The sequence below is a fragment of the Passer montanus genome, unplaced genomic scaffold (assembly GCF_014805655.1).
Source record: "Passer montanus isolate IOZ18808 unplaced genomic scaffold, ASM1480565v1 scaffold98, whole genome shotgun sequence".
NCBI lineage: Eukaryota > Metazoa > Chordata > Aves > Passeriformes > Passeridae > Passer > Passer montanus.
Window position 1 is genome coordinate 1,679,887 of NW_024375256.1, and position 24,857 is coordinate 1,704,743.

The window sequence follows — 24,857 nt, forward strand, 5'->3', positions numbered from 1 at the left end:
AGCGGCGGCCGAGCTGCAGCACAAGCGAGAGGCAGCGGCTCGCCCACGGCAATTCCTGCTCCCAGATTGGCAGGTCATGGCTCCCAGCACGTCCCAGTTTTGTCTCCTCAACCTCCGAGCTCTGCCGGGACCTTCCAGCGGCGACGGAGGGAGAGGGAAAGCGGGGATGGGATTGCCAGCCCGAAATTGGTGTGTTTTGGGAGAGGGTGAAGTGGGTCAGGCACTCGTTAACCTGTGGCACGGCAGCAAATGTCCCTTCCAAAGGGGAGGTGGGATTCCAGGGGCTTGGAACAACCTGGGATGGTGGGACGTGTCCCTGCCCATGGCTCAGGGAATGGGATGAGCTTAAGGTCCCTTCCGACCCAACCCAACCCAACCCAACCCAACGCATTCCATGATTTTGTGACCCAGCCACGACCCAGGTGATGCCACCCTCCAGAAACGCCACTTCATCCTCCTCCTCATGTATTTGGGAGCGGAGCTGCCTTCAAGAGGGAAACCCACTCCTGGGATAGAAAAGGGGAAAGCAAAGCATGGAAAAATAGAGCAACTCCTCTGTGAGCACACCTAGAGTGTGTGACAGGGCCAGGGACACTTCCCAGGGCTCCCAGCTCCAGCCTCCTTCCTGTCCTTTGGGATTCTGCCTGGTTCCAAGTCCAGAGTGGGTTTTTCTCTGATGAGGAAAAACGGGGATGGATTTTGCAGTGGTGGGACTGGACAAAAATTGATTTAAAAGTGGGACTCGCTCCTATGGCCAGGGGGCACACACGGACACGTGTGACCATCAGTGTGTCCATGGACATGAGTGACCATCAGAGCGTCCACAGACACGTGGCTGTGGTCACCCTGTCCCAGCACATGCAGATGTCACACCAAGCACACGCGTGTTCACACATCCATGGGTTGGGAATTCCTGGTTTAACCACTTGGATCCCCGCTCCCAGCACCAACTCCATCCCCAGGGAACAGCCCCCAGCCTCACAACCCATCAATCCCAGGGGTTTGGGAGCCTTTCCTGAAGCCTCCAGAGTGGGACTGGGAGCAGCAGTGGGGTCTGAGCCCGGATTCCTCCCCGGCACAGTGAGGTCGGGAGCAGCCGAGTCCGGGAGCGTTCCCCGCTCCGTTCAGGAGCTGACCCACATTTTTTCCTCCTGATTCACGGCTCAGCTGCACTCAGGGCTATCTTTAGCCCCAGAGAGAGAGACAAGGAGAGGGCCCCTCTGCAATTCCAGCCTCCAAGGGCTGGGATTTTTCCGGGATATAAATATGTGTACACACCTTCCCTGCTTCCTACGGCGTCTCCCGGAGCAGAGCAGCGCAAGCTCCCGGCGCAGGTTTGATGCATGGAGGAGAATCCCAGAATCATTCTGGCTGGGAAAGACCTGCAAGACCATCCAGCCCTACCATTAACCAGCACAAAATCCCACATGGAGTCCAAGGGCCTCCTCAGGATCAGCTCCCACCCAGCCAGAGCTGACTGTGACCCGTTTTGGGACCCTCTGGAAACGGCGCGGGCTGCGGAGCATCGGAGCATTGGGAGAGGGAGTTTTCCAAACCCATCTTGCTGACGGAGCCACCCCGCAGTCACCCCTGAGATGGGGCCCCCCCAGAAGATGGGGGGGCTGGTTTTAAGGGCAGATGATGCCAAACAAATCCGCTCCCTGCTCCAGCTGCTCCCGGCCAAACTCCCAGGCACTTTCCCGGGCTGGGGAGGAACTCTTGCGGTCGTGGCCGCGTCCAGCACCCCCTGCACAAACGATAACATTGGAGCACTGTTTATCCCTGTCCTCCAGGGCGGGTTTTTTGGGATTTAAGCTGTTTCAGAGCCCTAAAGCCCATGTTTACTTTCCTGATGAGTAAAGCCCCAGCGCTGGTGCGGGGGAGCCTCCGGAGCTGGTGTGAGGTTAAGGATGTGCTTAAAGGGCTAAAAATGGATTTTCTTTCTCTTTTCTCAAGCAAAGCCACAAAGCAGCAAAAAAACCATCCCTGGGACTGCTACATGAGACCTGCAGCCACCACCACCCCCTCCTTGGGCAGAGCCCTGGTGACAAAAATGGACTGTGAACCTCAATTTGGGATTTTTTTGGCCCTAAACAGCCCTGATCCAGATCTGAATCCTTTCACCTGAAGATGATACTTGGTTTCAAGAGCCAGCACCCAATTTAGGCACAAATCTGTCACCAACCTCCTTAGAGACCAAGGGGTCTCCAGGAGAACTGAGTCAGGAACCCAGACAGAGTTTCCTGGATCCTCAAAAGGAACCTGGACAGGATTTTGTGGACCCTCAAAATCAGGTCAAGTCATGCTTAGAGGAGATCAGGAATGGACCCCCTTCTCCCACTCCATGACCTCCACAGGGGCTTTCCCAGGAAGTGAGGTTAGGTGGGATTTTTACTTGAGAACACCTCCTCTGACCAAAGTTTATGTTTTCATTTCCTTTGTAAAATTAGAAAATAACTCCTTGGAGCTAGGACAGATCTCTTGGCACCCTGAGATCCACCCCCACTGCCAAGCCACTGGTGACACCTCAGTTCACCTGCTGGGATGGATGGAGGGAGTTGGTCCACTGGGATTTTCACATCCCATCAGGAGTCAGGTTGGCACTCTCCCTTACAGTCCCAAATCTTTAAAAATCTCCTTTTCCCAGCAGCTCTGCTGAGGTCAGGACATCAGATCCTCACCACAACCTCAATTCCTCTCCTGGGTTTGGGTGATCTCCCTTTGGAAATGTGTATCCTAACAGTTCCTTTTCCTAAAGTCAAGAATCAGAGATTTAAAAGCCATAAATCCCAAGAAATGCTGCTTAAACCAGAGGTGTCAGATCAGAAAGTCTCTTCCAGCCCAGACTATTCTCAGATTCCACGATAACCATGGGAAGAAGGTCCATGGAGCTTCTCACACTGATAGTGTAACCACCCAGAAAAAAAAGCCAGTCTGGGAATTTGAAGGCCATCTGAAGTTATTCCTGACTTATTCCATGCATGGACACCAACCACAGCAAGCTGATGCCCCACACAATCCCAGGTGGAGCAGGTTGGGATGAGTGGGTGCTCTCCATCCATCCATCCATCCATCCATCCCTCCATCCATCCATCCATCCATCCATCCTTCCCCCTCCCTCCCACGGAATGTGACTCAACTCTTTCATAACAAACACAAGTTGGGGAAAACCAAGAGAAAAGGGAAAAAAAAAAAAAAACCCAACCCAGGCAGCGGCAGCAGCACAGGCTTTCTTCAATAATAAACATCTAAAAATGTTAATTAAATCATGCTTTTCATGGAAAACGATGGGAAAATACTTTCACACAATGCTCAAATCAACACAGCTTTTTTTTTTTTTTTTCCCCTCCGTGTCCTCACAGCCAAAGGGATGGAGAGTGGGATGAGGGGCGGGAGCGCTGCGGATCCGAGGGAGCCACTTTGTGCAGCAGGGAAGCATCTCCAGAGGACGCCAGATGACTTCACGTGCCATGAATGTGGCTCCCAATGAGCCTGTGGTAAACAGAGATATCAGACCCAGATGTTTGATACTGGCCGCTCCTTTTGGGCGGCCACGGCCTCCCAGTGGCGCTGGAAAACCGCAGGAAAGCTTGGAGCCTTCTCATCTGGGAGCTTCGTCCCTCCAAAGAGGGCACGGGAGAAACTCCAGCCTTGGAATTTGGGGTGGATAAGCCCAAAAAAGGGCAAGGTGGCACCTGGGAGAGAGAAGGGCTCCTGCAGTTTGGGGTTGCTCTCCTCAGATGTGCGAGCTCGGGGCAGCAGGGGCTGAAATCCCTTCCAGCAATAGCAAGGTCTTGGAGCACATCCACCCTTTTCCCTAAAATCCATCCTCAGGGGTGTTTTAGGGACAACTTCCAGGGTGTCCTAATGAGGTGAGCACCCCTTGCAGAGGGGTCTTGGTCTTGTTGCTGCCCCCACATCTCCCCCAGAGCTCTGCAGTGTTGCAGCACTTCAAAAAGGACTCCTTCCACGTGGGGGTTTATGGAACAAATCCTGCCTGGCTGCAGGAGACATCACAGCCTGTTTTCCTCGTATCTCCTTTCAATCCTGGGTTCCAAAGAGTTGCCTGCAGAGGAGCTATGAGCCCTGTGCTCATTCCCAAAGCTGGGAAATGCTGGATCCGGGTCCCTCCTGGACACAGCTGCTGTCCCAGCAAGACCAGTGTCCCATCTCCAAGGGCAGCAGATGGAGACGGGCAGGCATGAGAGGCCAGGAGCAAATTTCTTTGCTGCCACTTGTGAGGATTTTATGGTCCAGTCATTCCCACAGGAATTCTTTCTGTGGCCTCTCCTGGTGAGGGCTCAGTCCCAGGCTGGATCAAATGATTTTGGAGCTCTCTTCTAACCTTGGTGAACCTGTGATCCTGTGGATTTACAGCCTCTGCCAAGGTCACGTGGGGATGTTTGGGACCACCAACCCTCCCATCCCAAGCCCATTCCCAGTTTTAAAGCTGGGAAACACTCAGGGGGTGGGGAAGGCTGGGGTGTCTTTGGGTGGCTCCTTGGTGGCTCTCCAGCAGCTCTGTCCTTCCTGAAGTGCCTCTGGTGACCAAGTTGCAGGAATTCCCATTGGGTGTGCCCAGGCTGGGCAACAGGGGGTGGACTCAGCTCCTCACCAGCTGCTGCCATTCTGGAATTGCTATTTAAAGCCTTGAGAATTCCTGGAAAAACCAACCCAGAGCGAGCAGAATGGCAAAGGAGAAGGAGCAGAAAGGGCATGTCTGGCACTGTTAATGGGCTCTGACACTTCCAGCAGCCACATTTTCCTGATTTTCTGGGATTCTCCGAGTGTCTCCTTGAGAACAGCTCTCACTGAGCCATCCCCAAAAAGCAACCAGACAAAAGCTGGTTAGGAAGCAGTCAAACAATAGGCTAGCAGATCCCATGGATGGGCTCCAAAATCCCATGGATGGGCTCCAAGACCCTGTGGATGGGCTCCAGCCTGCCCCAAAAGTGGGAGGGTGAGGAAAAGCCGACTGAAAAGAGACAGAGAAGCAGGAGGCTTCCTCGAAACCCAGCAGCCACTGTGCTCCCGGCTGGGAGGAGACTGGGAGACACTTTGGGGTGGGACTGGAGTGGCCTGAGTCAGACAAAAGCATCCTGACAATAACGCTCCGGGGCCAGGAATTCAATGGGAACCGAGCGCTGGAAGTCGCCCAGCAGGATAATTCAGAGTGTGTGGAGCTGGCTGCTCCCAGCTGCTCGGGGAAAGCCAAATCTCTGCCACCATTCCCTGGGTGCTCCCTCCACCCTCTTGGAGGGAGCTCATCCCAGTTCTCATCCTCTCAGTCCCACAACTGATGTCGTCATTCCAGAGAGGAGAGAGCCTGGATCCGCTGCCTCCGTCCCTCGTCTGCTCTCCTTATCCTTGGATTGATGGAAGGATCCTCCTGGGAATGCCGTGGTGGAGCTGCCTCCCAGAGCAGCCAAAAGGAGCTGATGGAACCTTGATGGCAGAGAGCCCATCACTGAGAGGCTGAGCTTTGCTTCTCCAAGAAAATCCCTGCAGGAATGCTCCAACGTCATCCAAGCACGTAGAGAAGAACAGGTTGGAGCATCACAAGGAGCATTCCCGCGTAATCCAGGAGCATTCCCACGTAATCCAGGAGCATTCCCACGTAATCCAGGAGCTCCACCCCAAAACCAGAGATGCAAACTCAAAGTGAAGTCCTCCTATCCAGCCTCGTTCTCGGCATCTCAGAGAGAATTCCCTGAGGAATTTTTCCAGTAGCAGCTCCCTTCTCCCCACATGTGGCAGAGCCCTGCTGAGGAGGAGCAGCCCCAGTTGCTGACCCCAAATGTCTTTCAGTGGGATCCACCAGGCTCCCAGGAAACCCCTCTGTGCTCCCAGAACAAATCTCCCTGCATCCCCAGCTCCACGGCCGGCACCAGCCAGGAAAACTCAACATCAAAGCCAAGATCCATCCATCCATCCATCCATCCATCCTCCTTCATACATCATCCATCCATCCGTCCATCCATCCATCCATCCATCCATCCTCCTTCATACATCATCCATCCATCCGTCCATCCATCCATCCATCCATCCATCCTCCTTCATACATCATCCATCCATCCGTCCATCCATCCATCCATCCATCCATCCTCCTTCATACATCATCCATCCATCCGTCCATCCATCCATCCATCCATCCATCCTCCTTCATACATCATCCATCCATCCGTCCATCCATCCATCCATCCATCCATCCTCCATCCATCCATCCATCCATCCATCCATTGACCTGGGACAGCAGCAGGGGAAAAACCGCCCCCAAAACTGGGCAGAAAAGGGTCAGGCTGCAGTTTTGGGAGCAGAGTTTTGTTGACATTGTTGCTGCCAAGGGGAGGGGGACGAGGGAAGGAGGAGAGGCCACGGACAGTACAGAGGGTCACCAGGAAAAATGCAGATTCTGTGAGGAGCAGCCGGCAGACGCGCTGGGAAACAATTCCAAAGCGCTCCAGAAGCTTCGCCCCAGACTAAAGTAAACAAACCCCACGGAGGGACAGATCCAGCCCCTTCCCAGGATGTTGTCCAAGCATCTCCAATTCCTTCACTGCGGGCTGAGAAAGGACAGGATTCAACCACGACCCAGCCAGGTCACATCAACTTTCTCAGCACGATTTCAGCAGCCAGAGCCCAATATTCTTTGGATATCCATCACCCTTTGGAAGCTGGAAATGCCTTTCCCCCCCTCCTTTTTCCATGCCAGGGTTTGCTTTCTCCCATCACCTAAGATGTAGGGATGGTGCTGAAGTTTGGCTGGGATTTCATCAGTATGGAATGGGAAAAGCTTGGAAAAACTGAAGGTTTTGTTTGGTACAGTATAGTTCTAGATTTGCTTTTGCCATTTTATTCTGTTTAATTTTATTTTTTAAAATTTTTATTTTATTTAAGCCTTAATTAAGAAAATATCATCTCTGGGACCCAGCACAAGCCCCAGGAGCAGTCATGGAGATGCCAGTCCCTAGCCAAACCCACCAAAGACCAATAAACCACGGAAGATTTGCCGTTCCCAACAATTCCTGCTTAGAAGCCCAATTCCCATGGAAAAAGGGGTCTTGTCCAGAACAAGAATCACCGCTCGTCACTTTGCAAATCCAAACTCACAGGAAATCATCCCAGTCTCAGGTGGAAAAATGGATTTTTTTGGTTCACTGTGAATTCCAGTGAACTTGGAGGGGGGAACGCTCTGAGGGCAGCTCTGAGAGTAAACTGGAGGCTGGGTGAGCTGAAAAGCCGTGGGAAAAACCTGTTTTGGGGAACAGGGAGCCTCACCTAGGCCAAATCCATCTCAATCATTGTGGCATTTTGACCTTTTGAAAGGAAACTGAGGGTGCTCCCATTCCCCAGTGGAATTTTGTGATGTTCCAGGTATTTTAGGATGTTTTTCCCTCCAGTGCCCGAGGGAAGCAGAACAGGATCTCTGTCCTTCTTTTTCCCTTCAACAAAACTGTTCCGACCAGAATTTCTCTTCCATCCACGCTGCCTCACTAAGGGACCGCCTGGATTTCTCAGGACTCTCATCTTTCCCTTTGTTTTGTTTCCCAGGGATTTCTCCTTCCCCTGTCTTAACTCCTGGAGTTTGGGGCACAATAATTTCCTGCAGGCGGCCGGAGCCGTGTGACTTTTATGAAACAACCCAGGGAGCACCTCCATTCCCAAACCTGCATTCCAAAATCTATTTCCTTGGAAGCAGAAGGGAGCCTGCCACCAGCCAGGCCCAGCTTTCCAAAGCCACGGCACTGAACGGGTGCAAAATTCCTGCTGGAGCTGCCGGAGCTAGTGACAGGATCAGAGCACAGCAGCACTTTGGGAAAAGCCAATTTCTGTGGTTCCTCCACGGCTTCAACAGCTCTTCCTAACCACAATATCCAAGGAAAATCCTCCCCAGGTGGGAAACGCCACTGTGCAGCTCCACCCTGCTCCATCATTCCTGCATCCCAGCGCTGTGCCAGAGACCCTGGATGGCAAAAACTGACGCAAAGCCACGGCACTGAATGGGTGCAAAATTTTTGCTGGAATCACTGGAGCTAGCGATGGGATCAGAGCACAGCAGTAACACTTTGGGAAAAGCCAATTTTTGTGGTTCCTCCATCCCTGCATGGCTTCAACAGCTCTTCCTAACCACAATATCCAAGGAAAATCCTCCCCAGGTGGGAAACGCCACTGTGCAGCTCCACCCATGCTCCATCATTCCTGCATCCCAGCGCTGTGCCAGAGACCCTGGATGGCAAAAAGTGACCCCAAAATGCAACCCTGGAACATTTCCAACCCCCACGAGCCTCTCTTGCTCTCCCATTCCTCTTTTCCCGGCAGTTTTCCCAACATCTCCCGTGCAAACCCAAGGGAACTGCATTTCAAAGGAGCCGTGAGGGCGCGAGTGGAGCTGACACTGCGATCTGCCAGGGCGTGAATCACGCTCACGTTATCAGCCAGTGGGAGAGAATTCCAGGATCCAGCCGGGAGCAGCTCGAGGCTGTGGGGTTGTTTGGACAGGGCTTGGCACGATCCGCTCGGCTCCTCTCCCGCTGCTGGTATCATTTCATTTCAAAGCATTGTAGAAGAACAGAAATCAAGGAAAAAAGGGGAAGAAAAGGATTTTCTGGGGCCGGCCCAAGCTGGAGAATTGAAATCTTTCAGCACAAAATGTGTTTTTTCAAGATATGTGTTTTGCTTCCCATGGTGGGAAAGGGGTTTATTTATGGGATTATTATCCACTAAAGCAGGAGGAATTTGAGAATTCCTTAAGTGGCATCTTGGCCTGCTGGCTTTAGGAGCCTTCAGATTCAGCTGGATCCATGGAAAAGTTGCTTTTCTCTCCACACACCACACCAAAAAGCCGCTCTCCTCCAAATCCACCTAAATTTTCCAGGGCTTCTCCTTGTTCCAGCGCTCGCCCACATCCACCCTGCTCCAGCAGATCTTCCCCGCTTCCCTGCCAGCTTGGAGCAAGTTCACGGGAGCAATCCAGCCAAAACAAGCCATTTCTGGGATATTTTTGAAAGGTTTGGGTTGGAATTTTTGCTCCCTTTGGACAGATGGAGCAGCAGCTCTGCCGAGGGAGAACTTGCTGCTCCGAGCTGGGGCAGAACAGTTGAATTCTCAACAAAAATGTGGTGATTTCCCAGTTTTACAGAGGAAATGAAAACGTAAAGTTTGGTCAGAGGAGGTTTTCACTTACAAATCCCACCTAACCTGGGTTTTGTGGAGTGGGAGAAGAGGGTCCATTCCCTCACGTGAGCAGAGGACATTTCCCACACAGAGTCTAAAAAGGTTTAGATGGATTCTGGGAATCTGAGCCAATTTTGCATCCTCTGCTGCCTGGTTATTTTATTCCTGATAAATATCTCCCTCTCCCACGCCCTCTTCCCTTACAAGAAGCCACCTGCCATGAGGATCAGATGGGACACGGGGATATAAAGCAACTCTTTGATATTACAGCTGAATCCCAGGGCACTGTCCCAGTTTCTTTTGCTTTTTCCAGACCTAAAGATTATTTCAGCCACACAAAGCCAAGATCCTCATTCTACCCAAACCTCTGGATGTCATCCCATTGGGATTGACATGGACATTGACCACAGGCAGCTGGAAAATCCCATTTTCCACTTCCCCACATGAGCAAACCAGTCCCAGTCTCCACCAGAAATAAGACCAGAGGAATATTTGGGATGAAGATTTGTCTCCCAGGACCAATGGATACTTTCTTCCCTGGGAGGGTGGGGAGGCACTGACAGAAGTTTTCCAGAGCAGCTGTGGCTGTCCCTGCATCCCTGGAAGTCTCCAAGGCCAGGCTGGATGGGGCTTGGATCAACCTGGGATAGCAGGAGGTGTCCCATGGGATGAGCTTTAAGATCCCTTCCAATCCCAAACCATTCCATGATTCCATGGCTCCACCTCAGGAGGAGCGGAGAAGAGCCAAACTCTTCATCCCACATGGATGAAGAGTTCCAAAGGCAGAGCCAGAAGGACAGGTACCTCCCGGGAGTGTTTGTCACCGTGGCTGCCTGCCAAGCCCTCCTCCTGCTCCCGCTGGATTTTCCAGCAGCCCGCGGCTCCGCGTTTCCAGGGGAGCATCTCCCGCCTCCACCATTGTTCCCTGTCCCACCTGCTCCCGATCCCCCTGTGCCCCCAGGCCTCGGGAACGAGCCCCGGCACGCGGGATGTTGTTTTTAGCAGCCTGACAGATGCCAAACCTGAGCGCGGCGCTTGATAAACCCAAGGTCAGGAAGGAATTTTAACTCAACGTAATTGCTGGGAGGCACCTGGGATCCGAAACACACCCAGGCAGGCCGTGGAAAGGCAGCTCGGGAGGGAAATCTACAGAGAAAATGAAGGGATTAGCTCGATTTCTTGTTTGGGTTGTGTTTTTTCAATGGAAATCCTGCTTTCTGCCAAGTTTTCTTGGAGCAAACATTTCTGTCCTGCTGCCAGCCCTGCCAGCCTCAAGGAGGCAAAATTCCTGAGTCAGGTTTCGCCAGGCAAAGTGATGCTGCCTTCAAAATAATTCCACTGGGGAAAAAAGGGGTGGATTTTCTATTCTCTCCTCACTCTGACAACGTTTTCTTGGGCTTCCAATTCCACCATTTTTAGTCCAAATGAACCTGAGAATCTCCAGGAATCTCTGGCAGCTGAGGATTTGAGAGAGTCAGTGAGTACTATGGGATTTGAGGTGCCACTGTCGCAGGATTTGGGGTGCCACTGCTCTAGGATTTGGGGTGCCACTGCTCCAGGATTTGGGTGCCACTGTCCAGCTGGGGACCTGAATTCCTGCTGGACGCTGCTTCCCATGCTCATCCCACTGCTCCATCCCTCTCCCCATCCTGGTCTGGATCCAGCCACTGGAGGGGAATCCTCCCTGGAGTTTTCCAGCCCAGCACCCATCACAGCTGTGGCCTCCAAGCCAAAGCTGCAATCGGGGATAAATCCCTTTCCCTGCTCTCAGCTGCTGGATGCAGGAATCTGGCCGGCGGATCCGAGCCCTCGTTCCTCGGCCGCCGCCTCTCGCGCTGCCCTCCCTTCCAAGAAAAATGGAAACAGGAGACAAAGGAACTTTCCTACGCCGCATCCAGGCCTGCCTGCTGCCAGACGAGCATCAGGAGGTTGTCTGAACGTGCAAATCCTGATTGCTCCCAAGGAAAACCAGCAAAAGCCAGAGCCCGAGCACAGAGCAGGAGCTCCAGCTCAGCCTTTGGCAGGAGCCGCCGCCACGGCCAAGTGCAGAGTTGGGATGGTGTCACCAGAAGGGGCTCAGGTGGGATTTTCCCCCCAGGAATACTTTTAGCAGTCTAGAATTCTCTCTCCTGCCTCTCCTTGTGCTGAGGTTTGCCCGGAGGGGCTCCTGGAGCTGCTGGGATGTGTCGGGCCAGGAGTTTGAGCTCACCAGGGCTTTGCCAGAAGGGAGAGGATTCCTGTGCTGGAATTCCCAGAGAAGCTGTGGCTGCCTCTGGATCCCTGGAAGTGTCCAAGGCCAGGTGCTTGGAGCACCCTGGAATAGTGGGAGGTGTCCCTGCCCATGGCAGGGGGTGGCATGAGATGAGCTTTGGGATCCCTTCCAACCCAAATCGTTCCATGTGAGATGGGATTTCTGGATTTGGTTTGGAGGGATCCAGAACAAGCTGGATCAGATTGAAATTGTTTTTCTGTTGAAGAAATCATGATCTCCAAATGGAGAATCCAACTAACAGCAGGAACAATCCCCCTCAGGAATGTTTGGGATGAGAAAGTGTTGCAGGTCCTGTCCCCAAACTGGTGTTCCCATTTTTCCATCACATCCCCACTGAACCCAAGGAGCCGGTACTGGAAATTCGATTCCTAATTCAAATTATTTATGGGTGTCTTGAGATGGCCTCAAGCTGGAGCCCCATCCCAACATCCCCACCGTGGATCTGAGCAAAGCTTTATCTCCAGCCCATGAAAGAGAAATTAATGAACTGCAGGAAATTAAAATTTCATGGGATTTGTCACCACTTCCACCCCACAACTTCCACTTTTTGCTCAGCAGAACCAGGCAGGGACCATTTCTTGATCAACCTTTTGAAATTCTGACCTTCTTGGGAGGAAATACAGTAAAATCTGACCTTTCCTCAAACACCCGTAAACCTTCTCAATTTTTTTCATTTTGCTTTAAGATTCCCTGTTTTTATTGGGCCCCAAATGCCGAGTTATTCCTCATCTTTATTTTCCTGCCCTTTTTATTTCCCTCCCCTTTTCTTGCCACCGAATCCGGCAGGGAACATCCCAGAGGAGGGGGAATTTTCCACCCTTTCTGGTAGCAAATTCCTTAGGTTGCATTTGAGCCTTTTGTGGCTTCAAAGGAACAGCTTGAGCTCCACAAGGCTCCGGATTGGCCAAGGAAACCTGAAACATCCCAAGATTCCTAAGGGCAGAAGAATTTTTAAAAGGTTACATCGTGGAAAAAGAAAATCTGGAAACCTTGCAGAAGCCAGGAGCTTCCTTGGATGCTCCAGCAAAAAAAGGGCAGAAGGGGGGGAGGGAACATCAAAATTCCCCCCTGGAAGCAAATTCCAGCCGACAGAAGGAAAAGCATTTGATGTCCTGCAAAGCCAAAGTGGTAAAGAGCTTTCCTGACCCTTTTCCCAGATCCATGTGGAGAATTTTCCCTCTCTTTTCTGGCACAGCATTCCAAAGGACCCTGTGCGTCCCTAGGGACTTCCAAACCCCGTTTTCATGGGAACATTTCCATTTCCCATTCACTTTCCAAAGGCCCTTTTAGCACAAATCCCTAAACTTTGGGTTTCCCTCTTCTGGGGTTTGGAATCTTTGAGGCAAATCCTGAGTGTGAGGCTTTGGGATGGGAGGAAAATCCAGCGATCCTTCCCTAATATTCAGTCTAAGAGGTATTTTTGCCACTTGGTTGGGGAATGGAATGGAATAAAATAAAATAAGAAAACAATAATAAAGTAAGTAAAATAAAAATGGAAATAAAATTTTTAAAAATAAAAATAAACAAAATAAATTTAAAAGAGAAATGGCATCAAAAGAAGAATGAAATAGAAAGTAAAACTAAAAAATAAAATAAAAATAAAAATTACTGAAATAAAATGAAAAGGAATAGATAGAAATTAAATAAAAGGAAAAAATAAAAGTAAAATTAAAAATAATTTAAAATTAAATAAAAAGTAAAAGAAAATCAGGAGTAAGATAAAAAAATCAAAATGAAAAATAAAATAGAAATAAAAACATAAAGGAAATAAGTAAAATAAAACCACAGAAATACAAATAAAATTAAAATTAATGAAAATAAAATAAAAATTAAATTAAAATGAAATAAAACTTAGGAAAACTAGAAAAAATAAATAACAATGAAATGAAATGAAATGAAATGAAATGAAATGAAATGAAATGAAATAAAAATTAAATAAAAATAAAACAAAACTTAGAAAAAATAGAAAAAATTAACCTTTTCCAAAAGCGCTGGAGCAGCCCCTGGATTGCGCAATCCCATAAAAGCCGGAGCGAGCGCTGGGCTCGGGAGCGAAGTTTCCTATGGAAACCGAGGAGCTGGGGGAGCTCGGGAATGGCTCCAGCAGGGCCGTGCCAAGGGCAGCCGCTGCCTCCTTCCCCTGGACAGGGAATGTGCAGGAGCTGAGCCCCGCATCCCTGCGCGATTCCCATTCCCTCCCGCCGCTTCCAGCAGGGACCAGCCCAGGACCGGGAGCTGCGATGCTCCAGGGGCAATTCCCGTCTGCTTTTCCAGAGAAATCTCCCCAGGAATGGGGAAGGCAGCAGGAGCAGAGCTCGGGAAATCGGCCTGGAGCTCCGGCAGCCTCGGGATTCCCAAGGAATCCTGGAGTTAAGCGGATCCTTGAGCTCCCTCCTGTCCTTAATCGCGTCCATCCATCCCGGGAATCGCGGCTCTGCCCCGTGGAATGAGGAGCTGCGGAGCCCCGGGCTGAGGCAGGGTGGGCTCTAAGTGGGACAGGAGCCGGTTTTGGGAATGAAGCCTTGAATCCACATCCTATCCCTCCAAACCACCCAAATCCCACCAAACAGATGGAAAATCCTTTCCCATCCCGTAAATAAACCACTCCAAACTGGAAAAAAGCTTTTGTTTCCCTTTTCCCAGGGCTGATAGATTCTGATCCTGATTTTCCCTCTATTTCCTGCCATGGCAGCCCAAAGCCACCAAAGCTGTCCCCAAAGCTGCCTGGGGATGTCAAATCCCATTTTAAGGCTCAAATAATGGGAGAAAGTCCTGGAATCCATAATTTTTCCTTTGGCAGCAGCCAAAATGAACCATAAATGAGACTGAAACCAAACCTGCCCCAAAATCAATGAATTAATGGGTATCTTATCAATTAAAATACCCACAGGTAGTTGTTGTCCTGCTTTCCTGCTTTTTCCTGGAGCTGGGGATGGAACAGTGGGACAGGAATTGCTGCTGGAGCACAAGATGCTTGGAGCCACTCCTGTGTCCCTGCCCAGAGGTGACAGCGTGGGAGAAGAGGCAGAAACTTCCCTCAAAAGATGTGGAGAGACAGGAAAAGGGCAGAAGAACAGCAGGAAAGCTCCAAGGGAACTCCCTGGTTGCCAGGAATGCCGAGGTGTGGAAAAGCTCCCTGATTGAGACAAATGGGAAGTGTGGAATGAGAGATCCCTGTCTGGTGCTTCCCACAAATAAACAACCCTGGAGCTGATGGCACAGACAGATATTCCTGGAGTTCTCCAGAGCCAGGGATGCTCCACGAGCTCCAGCACCTCGTTCCTTAATTAGGGATTGCCACTGCATAATCAAGGAAAACACAACAATGCTAGAAGCAGGAATGGGATGGGGGGAAGGAGAGGGAGAGTCGGGATGTTGTGCTTGGGAAAAGCTCGTTAGTGCGGCTGCAATTAGCGCTGCTCTGGGGTGATTGGATGTCAGGACAGCCAGGAATTCCCTCCTTCCCTTCCAGCACTCACACAATTCTTTAAATCTGCAGTGTGGGAACAGCCAGAACTCGTTTGAGGTTGCCCTTTCTCCTTTTGGGCATCTCCAAGCCCAAGCTCCAGCTCTCCTGAGATCTGGGATGTCGGGAAGACGGGATGCCAGAACCTTAAAGGATCGCAGATTTTTTCTTTTTTGGCTTTGTCTCTCAATCTTTTCCCAAAAATCCATGAAAAACATTATTATCCTGCAAAAACCAGGAAAACCCCCATGGTTTCAGGAGCCTATGTCCTGCCTGTGAACTCTGCTCACCGAGGGCATTTTACGTCTGTGTTTTATGACTGAAAACCTCCTGGATCTGTTTTCCCCATTGCTGTTTTCCACGGATGAGCCTCTGGAAGCTGCGCAGCCAGAAACACCCGGATCACTCAGACAAAGCGTTTTTTAAAGCTGAATTCCGGCGCTGAAAGAACCAAGGAGCAGAGCTGGGGGCACGCCTGGATCCCATGCTGGGCCTGAGCAAGGATCCTCTGGAAAAGGACGGGAAGGTCATGAGAGGGAAGATTTCCCAGCCCTGTTTTTGGGAAGGAAGCCAAGGCGGCTCCTGGAGGGGAGCTCAGGTGCATCGGAGCGGGAGGAGGGGGATATGGGATTGTTCAGAGGGCTTGGAATTGTCTTCAAAGACCTTTCACGATGCATTACAGGAAAAGAAGCAGGAGAATGGGTTTGGACATTTATTATTTTGTCTAAATCTGTGTCTTGGCTTAGCTGGAATAAAGCACCGGGGTTTCTTTGGGATTGGTGGAGTTCTCCAAGGCAGAGCTGGCTCTGGAGCAATCCATGCTGGGATCATCGTGTCTGGATTCCCTGCTCACTGCAGAGCACCTGAGTGAATCCCTTCATCCATTCCCATGCACAGAGCCAGCTTTGCCATGGATCAGACGCTCCTGACAAAGCTCAGCTTGGTCCTACAAAGAGCGGAGCTCAGCGGGGACAAGAATGTGGGACATGGGGATGAAGGATATGGGACATCACACAGAATTTGGGATCATCATCACACCTGGCACAACACAAGCAATCAAACTCTGATTTAAATCTGATTAACTCTGATTAAACTCTGACTAATTTTAACTCTGCTTTTTCTGGCAGTTCAACCACAACCATGAGGTTTTAACACACAGTGGAACATTTAACTGGGGATTGCTGGAATGCTGGCACCGGGAATGACTGGGAGACAGGATGCACTGGGAGACAGATAAGAGATAAGAGATAAGGACCAGGATCCCGCCCAGCACTCAGCATCCTCACACAATAAAGAGCTTTATTCCACTGCTCCTGGGACTGGTGTGCACTAATTTAACCCAATTAAAGTGCTATTGCAGCAGATTGAATTAATGACTCCACTGAGGGCAAGGCAGATCTTATCCAGGGATTGGGAAACCTCATTTGCTGCAAAAAATGCACGGGATTGGGAATAACCTGCAGAGGGAGTGGCAGAGCCAAGGAGAAGCCCTCGTTTTGTCCAGGTTTGTAGCCCTGCAGGTTCCAGTGGGATGGAGGCACAGCAGGAGCAGCATCACGCTGGCATTTCCATGGATTTTGCTCTCTTTGGGGGAAATCTCTCTTTATTCCAGCTCCAGGGGAAGATTTTCAGCTGGAAAAAAGCTGCAAGGTGCGGGGTGCTTTCCCAATCCCCTCTCCTGGGGAAGCTGCCCTGGTGTCTCCTGGCCCACAGGAAATGTCACCCACAGCTCCTGGCTCTGCTGGGGCTCTGCTTGGGACCTTTTCCATGCACTGCAGTTCCCAGGCTGGAATGCTTCGTGTTTCCCTGGGAATGTTCACCCTCAGTGACCTGCTCCAGGTGAAGGGGTCCCTGCTCCTTGCAGGATCAGATGAGCTTTGGAGTTCCCATCCCAAACGTTCCATGATTCCATGACCTGATAATGCTGGAAATTCTGAACTTGTGGAACACAACCAGTGCCCAGCCCAGCCCCAGAGAGTTCTGTCCCCAGGATTAGGACACGTGTGCCTGATGGCCACATCTGAGCAGAGATTGAGGAATAAAATTGGGATTCCTTCCAGGCTCCCAGCAGATCCTGGTGGGTGCAGTCCAGCAGCACCTCCTGCGTGTTCCTCACCCAGCCCAGCCCCTGCAGGGTCAGGGGTGCCTCTCCTCAGCCCCATCCCAGCCATGGAGCCTTTCCCATGGTCCGGGAGTCAAGTCCCAGAGTGGGAATCACTGCAAAACCAACAAAGCCTTGGAGAGCGTGGAATGATGCCAAAGAGAGATGGGAAAAACTCACAATTCCAAGTGCCAGAGAAGACAATGAGACATAACAAAGCTTTGTTTGGGAGGGGGATTTCTTTAGGGAAGAGAGGAGAAGGCTGGACAGGGCGTGGGGGGAATTTTAGTCCATCCTATATTCAATCCAGCACTCCAATAATTCAGAGGAAGCCAAAAATTTTTCATATCCAACGACCACATTTTGGTGCAGGAAACAGCCTGTCCAGACAAAGTCCTGGAGCAGCTCATTCCAAGTGCTGGGAGCTTCACTGGGATGGTGCTGGAGCAGCAAAATGTCCTGAGACAGGGAAACCTTCCTGCCTCATCCAGAGGGATTTCCCTTGGGAATTTTAAGGAGGTCCCAGTGAAGTCAGGAGTCCCCGCACTGAGTCCTGTCCCTCCCCTGGGGACCCAGAGGCTGCTCAGACACATCCAGGAGAGCCTGGAATTTGCATCCTGGGGACTCCTGATGCTCCCCCAGCTCCCACAGCCACCTGTTTTAGGACATTCCAGGTGCTTTTCCATGGTTATTCTGGGATGATCAGCTCAGGTTTGGCATCTGCCTCAGCTGCCTGAGGTGAGGCAGGTGAATCCACGCTTCACCTGCCAAGGAGTTTCCACTGGGAGCAAAGAGAGGCTGAGCCAGAGAATTCCTCACTGTGACAGCAACAAAAAAACTCCTCTGGAGTGCATTGACCTCGCTGTGAACTTTACAGGGAGAAAAAACATTCCAGGAGTTGGGAGCTGCTGCTCCCTGAGCCTCACTGGCGGTACCTGCATGGTGGAGCTGGCAGATCTCACCTGGCAGCAGCCACAGCCCTGGCACAGGGACCAGCCCTGCCCCGGCCCCAGCCAGGGTGGCTTTGGAGGGAGCAGCTCCCAGCCTGGAGTGCCCTGGGATGGGAGGGCACAGCCAAAAGCAGCAGGAATTCCACAGGGAACAGCCACAAATGGGGTCTGGGGTGAGCAAACCAGCAGGGCACGGGCACCCTGTACCCCAGCAGGATGTGCCAGCAGCAGGGTATCCAAGAGATTGTGCTGGCTCACAGAATTCATGGAAAGGCCACGGGCAGGGACACCTGCCACTGTCCCAGGCTGCTCCAAGCCCTGTCCAGCCTGGCCTTGGGCTCTGCCAGCGATCCAGGGGCAGCCACAGCTGCTCTGGGCACCCTGGGCCAGGGTCTCAGCACCCTCCCAGGGAGGAATTCCTTCCCAATATCCCACCACCAGTGGGAAGCCATTCCCTTTTGTCCTGTCACTCCAGATCTCTCCCTGAAAAGTTTCCCTGCACTGGAGAGCAGGATCTGAGCAGCTGGAGGAGCTGAACCCCACGGAAAAGGCAGCTCCAATATCCCCATGAGCACAGCCACCCTCCCTCCCTGCACCTCCCCTGCTGCCATTCCAGGATCGTTATTCCAGGATTGCCATTCCAGGACTGCCATCCCAGGATTGCTATTCCAGAATTGCCATTCCAGAATTTCTACTCCAGAATTGCCATCCCAGGATTGCTATTCCAGAATTTCTACTCCAGAATCGCCATTCCAGGATTGCCATTCCAGAATTGCCATTCTAGGGCTGCCATTCCAGGATTTCTATACCAGGATTGCCATTCCAGGACTGCTATTCCACGAGCGTTATTCCAGGATTGCCATTCCAGGTTTGCCATTCCAGGACTGCCATTCCAGGATTTCTACTGCAGAATTGCCATTCCAGGATTGAAATTCTAGGGTTGCCATTCCAGGACTGCCATTCCAGAATTGCCATTCCAGGATTGAAATTCTAGGGCTGCCATTCCAGGATTGTTATTCCAGGATTGCCATTCTAGAATTTCCACTCCAGAATTGTTGTTCCAGAATTGCCATTCCAGGATTGTTATTCCCAGATTGCCATTCCAGAATTGTTGTTCCAGGATTGCCATTCCAGGATTACCACTCCAGGATTGCCATTCCAGGATTGTTATTCCCAGATTGCTATTCCAGGATTGCCATTCCAGAATTGCCATTCCAGGATTGAAATTCTAGGGCTGCCATTCCAGGATTGTTATTCCAGGATTGCCATTCTAGAATTTCCACTCCAGAATTGTTATTCCCAGATTGCCATTCCAGGATTGCCACTCCAGAATTTCCACTCTAGAATTGTTATTCCCAGATTGCCATTCCAGAATTGTTGTTCCAGGATTGCCATTCCAGGATTACCACTCCAGGATTGCCATTCCAGGATTGTTATTCCCAGATTGCTATTCCAGGATTGCCATTCCAGGGCTGTGCTGTGACTGCCAGGAGAACAGGGATCTGTTTTCCATGCACCTGATGCAGGAGGAGTTTGACCTTTCCTTCCCTCTCCTTCTCAGAGCCAGCAGGACACTGCACATTCCAGCAGGAGGAATTGGAGCCCAGCTGGAAAACACAGCTCAGAAACTCCAAAGGCTGAGCCCATCCGGAGCCAGCTCTGTGATTTTTACCATAATCCAAAGCACTGCTTGGGAAAAGCTCTGGGCTGGGCTTTGGAGCTGCCACGGGCACCTCCAGCCCCAGCAGCTGGACCAGTTTTCCCTGAGCCATGGGACATCCCTGCTCCAGAAACTCGGGATGATCAATCATCACCCAGAGGCTGCTCCATCCCCAGGATCAATGGCATTCCCCAAACCTCTTCCATCCTCCCTGTTTGTCCCGCTGAACTTTGTGCTTCTCTCCTGGCAGGAGGAATTTCCTGCTTCCCGAGGCAGTGAATACTTAAATATCCCAGATATCCCACATTTGGGGAATGTGTGCCTGGATTCTGGAAGAGCTGCCCCCATCACCATCTCAACCCTCCTGGTTTTCCCTCCGTCCTAACTGGTGCATTTTAAATTCATTTTTGGCAACAAATCCCCAGCATTTTTTCTGGTACCAGCAAATACTGATGTTTTGGAGAGAATTCTTAATTCAACAGAAGAGAATTCCCAATCCAGCAAGATTTCAAGGAGCTCAAGAACAAGTTCACTTTTCTTTCTTTGTATTTTTTTTAATAATATAAATAGAAATCTTTCTCCCTGTTGACTCTCTCCTTCTAATTCCTAATTGGACAAGGCAGGCTCTTTCCTATTTCTAATAGGGCTGTGCAAAATGATGAGATCCATTAAATTTCCAAATGGAAAAAAAAAAGCCTCCAAGCCTTCTCTGCTGATTTCCAAACCCTCCCCTGAACACACGTGCTCTGGGCAGGGTAATTTTGTTTGGGGTAATTCACTTCTGCTAATTTCCTGGAAGTCTTGCAGGATACATGACTCCATTTTTGGGTGTTTTTCCACATAAATTCAGGATTAATTTCCCTGAGAAATATTTAAGTGTAAATTATCTCGAGAGAAAGCAGAGGTTTTTTTTTTGGGATTGCAGGAACAACGTGGCCTCCTGGAAGGTGGAATTGGAATAATCAATTTTAACCAAATTCCAACCCAATACATTCTGTGGATCAAATCCTGGGCCCATCCATTGCTGGTTTTTGGAGCTAACATGGGGCTGTTATCCCAAAAAACACCTCAAACAACACTCCCAACTTTCCCTGAAATCCTGAGCACTTGGAATTGTAATTCCAGTTAATCTGGGTGACTTCATTCCCGTAAATTGCTCCGAACTGAAAAATGATGATTCTATAAATGAGCTGTGAGAAGGCTGAAGGGTGAATATCAGATATTCAGGATGGGTTCATTAGGGATATTTAAGATAAATGCTCCAAATGGGGAAAATTTGAGGAGGAGGCAACTTTGGAGTGCCCAGGGAAGGAACAGCTCAGACAGAGCTGCAGAGCAGGAGCAGGAAAATTCAGTCCCCCACACCCAAAGGGAATCTGTGCCCTGGGAAGGGAGATCCCTAATTCCAACCAGGGGAGATCCTTAATTCCATCCAGGAGAGATCCCTAATTCCAGCCAGGAGATCCCTAATTCCAACCAGGAAAGATCCCTAATTCCAGCAGGAAAGATCCCTAATTCCAACCAGGGGAGATCCCTAATTCCAACCAGGAAAGATCCCTAATTCCAGTCAGGAGATCCCTAATTCCAATCAGGAGAGATCCCTAATTCCAACCAGGAGAGATCCCTAATTCCAGTCAGGAGATCCCTAATTCCAACCAGGAATTACTAATTCCAATCCCACACCTGAACCCAAGGAACTCAGCACTCTCCTTCAGAAGGAGCAGGGATTGGGATGGAGCCTGGGGAGCAGCAGAGCAGCTCCTCACACTTCCACATCCCTCTGCTTTTCCACCATGGATTCTTTCCCTCAGTATAACCCCACCAGGGAGATCTCTCCCCTTTGGGATTTTTGGGATCAGCTGCTGCCCTACAAATCCCAGCTGGCCCCGAGCTCTGCTGGAATTTGCTTTCACCTCCAGGTGGAGCAGGGCTGCTGTGGCAGGCTCAGTCCTGCTGTCCCTCCCTGAATTCAGCCTCCACTGGATCCCACACTGGGAAAATCCCACCCCTGGATCCCAAATGTCACCTCTGGAGCCATCGTTTGTCGGGACAGATGGACAGAGGACATGAGGTCCTTGAACCTTGGTGCCCACCACCATCCTGGGAGGTTCTGCAAGGGACTGGATTTTGGGATATCCCAATGCCAGGGATGAGGGGATGCAGGTTTGGAGCATCTTTCCCATGGCAGGAGGAAGATTTGGGGCTTTCCAGGAGAAAGCCTCTTGTTCCAGGGTGGATTTTCACACTCAGAATTTGGAAGCTGCTCGCAAGCCAGGAAGGGAAAATTGCAATCCAGGGAGGAGGGGAGGAAAACCTGGATCCAAAGCAACCCTCCTCACTTACAGGAAGGCAACTGGAAGGACGCAGTGTGGAAATGAACTTCCCAAAATAACGGGAATTTAACGCTAAGCAAAACACCCGGCCGCAGACGGACTTAATCACTCTGAAGTGAGGGAAGGTCATTAAATAAACAGCACAATCCAAAGTGTTGATTTTGGGGATATATCCAGCTATCAGCTCTTCGGGAGAGCAAATAAACCTCGGGAATTGCATGGCAAAAGGTTCCTGGAGCGCTGAGACAAAGGGAAAAACCCAAACCCGAGCCTTTGCTGACACACGAGTCCATAAAGGCTCTTTCACAGGGATGGAGGCAGGGCTGGGAAGGGAATGGGGATTTCCAACGGCACTTTATGGGCATTTTTCTTCCCTGATTCCTTATTTTTCTGCACCATAATCCCAATTCCACCATAAAAAATGTTGATGTGGATTGTGGTTGGCGGAACCGTCCCTGGCCAAGAGCGGCTCCTGGGTTGCTGCTTCCCTAAAATTGTGATTCCTGGTGGCTCAGCCACTCCAGTGACCTCCTCAACCTTTTCCCTGTGGTAAAACCTGGGATATAACTTTTTATCCTCCTCCTCCTGTTTTCCTTCCTATCCAGCTCTGTTTTCAGAACAGATGATCCAGGGATCAGGGCTCACTACGGAGTTTCCCGTTCCTTTTGCCGGCACAAGGAAATCTGTGCAGAAAGGGCACAAAAAGTTCAGTTTTTCCATAAATCCAGTGTCCTGGAAGTCTCTACTTGGCATGGTGGGATCCTTACACTGGGCTTGATGGGAGTTCTGCACATGGAAATTGTCCCCAGAACTTGTGGGACCATAAAATGGGAATTCACCCAGTGCTTTCGACCTTGAATCCCTCCCCAGTCTCCTGGATGGGGAATTTCACTGGGTTTGTAGGAATAAAGCTGGGTGAAACCTTTGGAATGATCTTTTCCGTCACACCTACGTTTTGCAGAGCAGGAGAGGGATTTTCCTGAACAAGCAAAGATCCTTTACAGGGATTTAGGAGCGGGGATGACGCAGAATGGCTGTGGAGCCTCTGGAAAGAGGATTTTCATGGAACAATCACTTGGAATAAATCATCCTCTTGGAATCATAGAGGTGCCCAGATGCCAATGCATACTCTCAGCAGAAGTAAAGAAATCAAAACCAGAGCTAAAAATCCCAGGAAAAATCCCACCAAAAACCAACCAGGGATGTGAATTCACCTCCGGAGCTGCTTTTGGAAGGATTCCTCAGAGCTCCCCACGCCAGCAAAAGCTCTGCTGGGCCCTCCTGATTTTCCTGAGTCACCAGACGGTCAAGCAAACATCAGGCACAGGATTGCTGTCCAACTCCAGAGCAGATCCCCACAAAGGCGTTTGTTCCATACAGGAATCAACCCCGGCATGGACAAATTCCCACTCCCCAAACAACCCCGATGATTAGCGTTGATTAATGGGGCTGTTAGAGGCTCATTCATCACCAGTAACTCACAACATCTTTTTCCACACCAGTTCCAACTCCCGAGGAGCTGGAAAGGGAAATGCTTCTTTTTCATGGCTTTTGTTGCCTGTTCCCAAACACATCCCAGGGTTTAGGGGTATTTTTTTTAGGGTTCCCCAGAAGACCTGCCCAGGTCCAAAACCTCTGCACAGCACAGGATCCTGCATTAGCTGGCATTTCTCTCCCATATTTTCTTAAAATCATGGAATCATTTAAATTGGAACAGCCCTCTAAGACTGAATCCAACCCTCAGTGCTGCCAAGGCCACCACTGACCATGAACCCAAGTGCCACATCCCCACAGTTCTCAAATCCCTTCAGGAATGGGGATTCTACCACTGCCAGGGTTGGACAACCCATTCCAGGCCAAGATTTTCCCTAAAATCCAACCTAAAGCTCCCCTGGCACACCTTGAGGAGGAGCACCCTTTACTTGGAGGTTGCTCAGTGTTGCTCAATTTCTAAAATGATTTTATTCCCCCTCCACATTTATTTTTCCTGCAGGAAAGAAAGAACTGCTACTAAAACCCTGGATTTGGAAACTAGACAGTCTGGGATGCTGGACTGGGAATGATACAGCACAAGGAAAAACGAGGTCAGATTTTGGGCTGCAAACACATCCTTCCACCCAAAACCACAGAGAGTGTCCCAGCACGGGACCTTGAGCTCGGCTCTCTCCCAGAGCACCCAGGAAAACACGGGAGCAGAGTCACAAATCCAACCTCAGTGGCCAAGATTCCACCTGAGATATTCCCTCCTTCCCAAATGTGGGATTTGAGTGTTGGATTTCACAGGTTCCCACAGAGGAATTGTTTGGGAAGGCAGAGGATAATTTGGGCTCACCCTATAAAAGCCATTGCATCCTAAGGACACACAGCCCAATAGATCCATTGGGAAAGGACGGCTCCATCCTCATGGATGTGGGAATTAGGGAGCAGCCATGGGGCTGGCAGCAACCAAAACCTCACAAGCAAAGGCCATAACATGGAAAACTTCCTCCACTGTGTTATTTGAATTACCAATCCAGGAAAAATAAGGAGCTGTTTCCTTACCTTCCTCACTGGATCCACGCTCTGGTGGAGATCAGAGCTCTCTAGGATGGCCCCAGTGTAAATCCAGGCTCCTGCTCCAGTCCCAGCCCCTCATCTGCCCTGGACACCTTTGGGATAAATTAAAAAAACCTATTAACTTATTTTTTAGCAAACAGGAAGATCTCTGTTGCTGCTCCTCTGTTTTCTCTTTATCCAGGAATATCAGCAATGGGACAACAACAAGGCAAAGCACCTGGGGAACATGAGGAGAAAAAGCTGCAAGGCAGAGCAAAAATCCCTTGTGACAGTGGAACTGATCCCTGTCCTCCAGGAACGGGGCTGGGAAAGGTTTCCCAGGAAGTCACAGGTCTGGGATGATGC

At 50.5% G+C, this 24,857-nt stretch overlaps 1 protein-coding gene across 1 annotated transcript in view; it reads right to left on the minus strand.

Annotated features, from left to right (window-relative positions):
* Nucleotides 1–24,606, minus strand: part of ZNF469 (zinc finger protein 469) — an 83,128-nt gene extending 58,522 nt beyond the window's left edge. The window contains exon 1 of the mRNA XM_039696571.1: nt 24,498–24,606. The gene's annotated coding sequence lies outside the window, so the exon portion shown is untranslated. The remainder of the gene's footprint in view (nt 1–24,497) is intronic.
* Nucleotides 24,607–24,857: the final 251 nt, after the last annotated feature.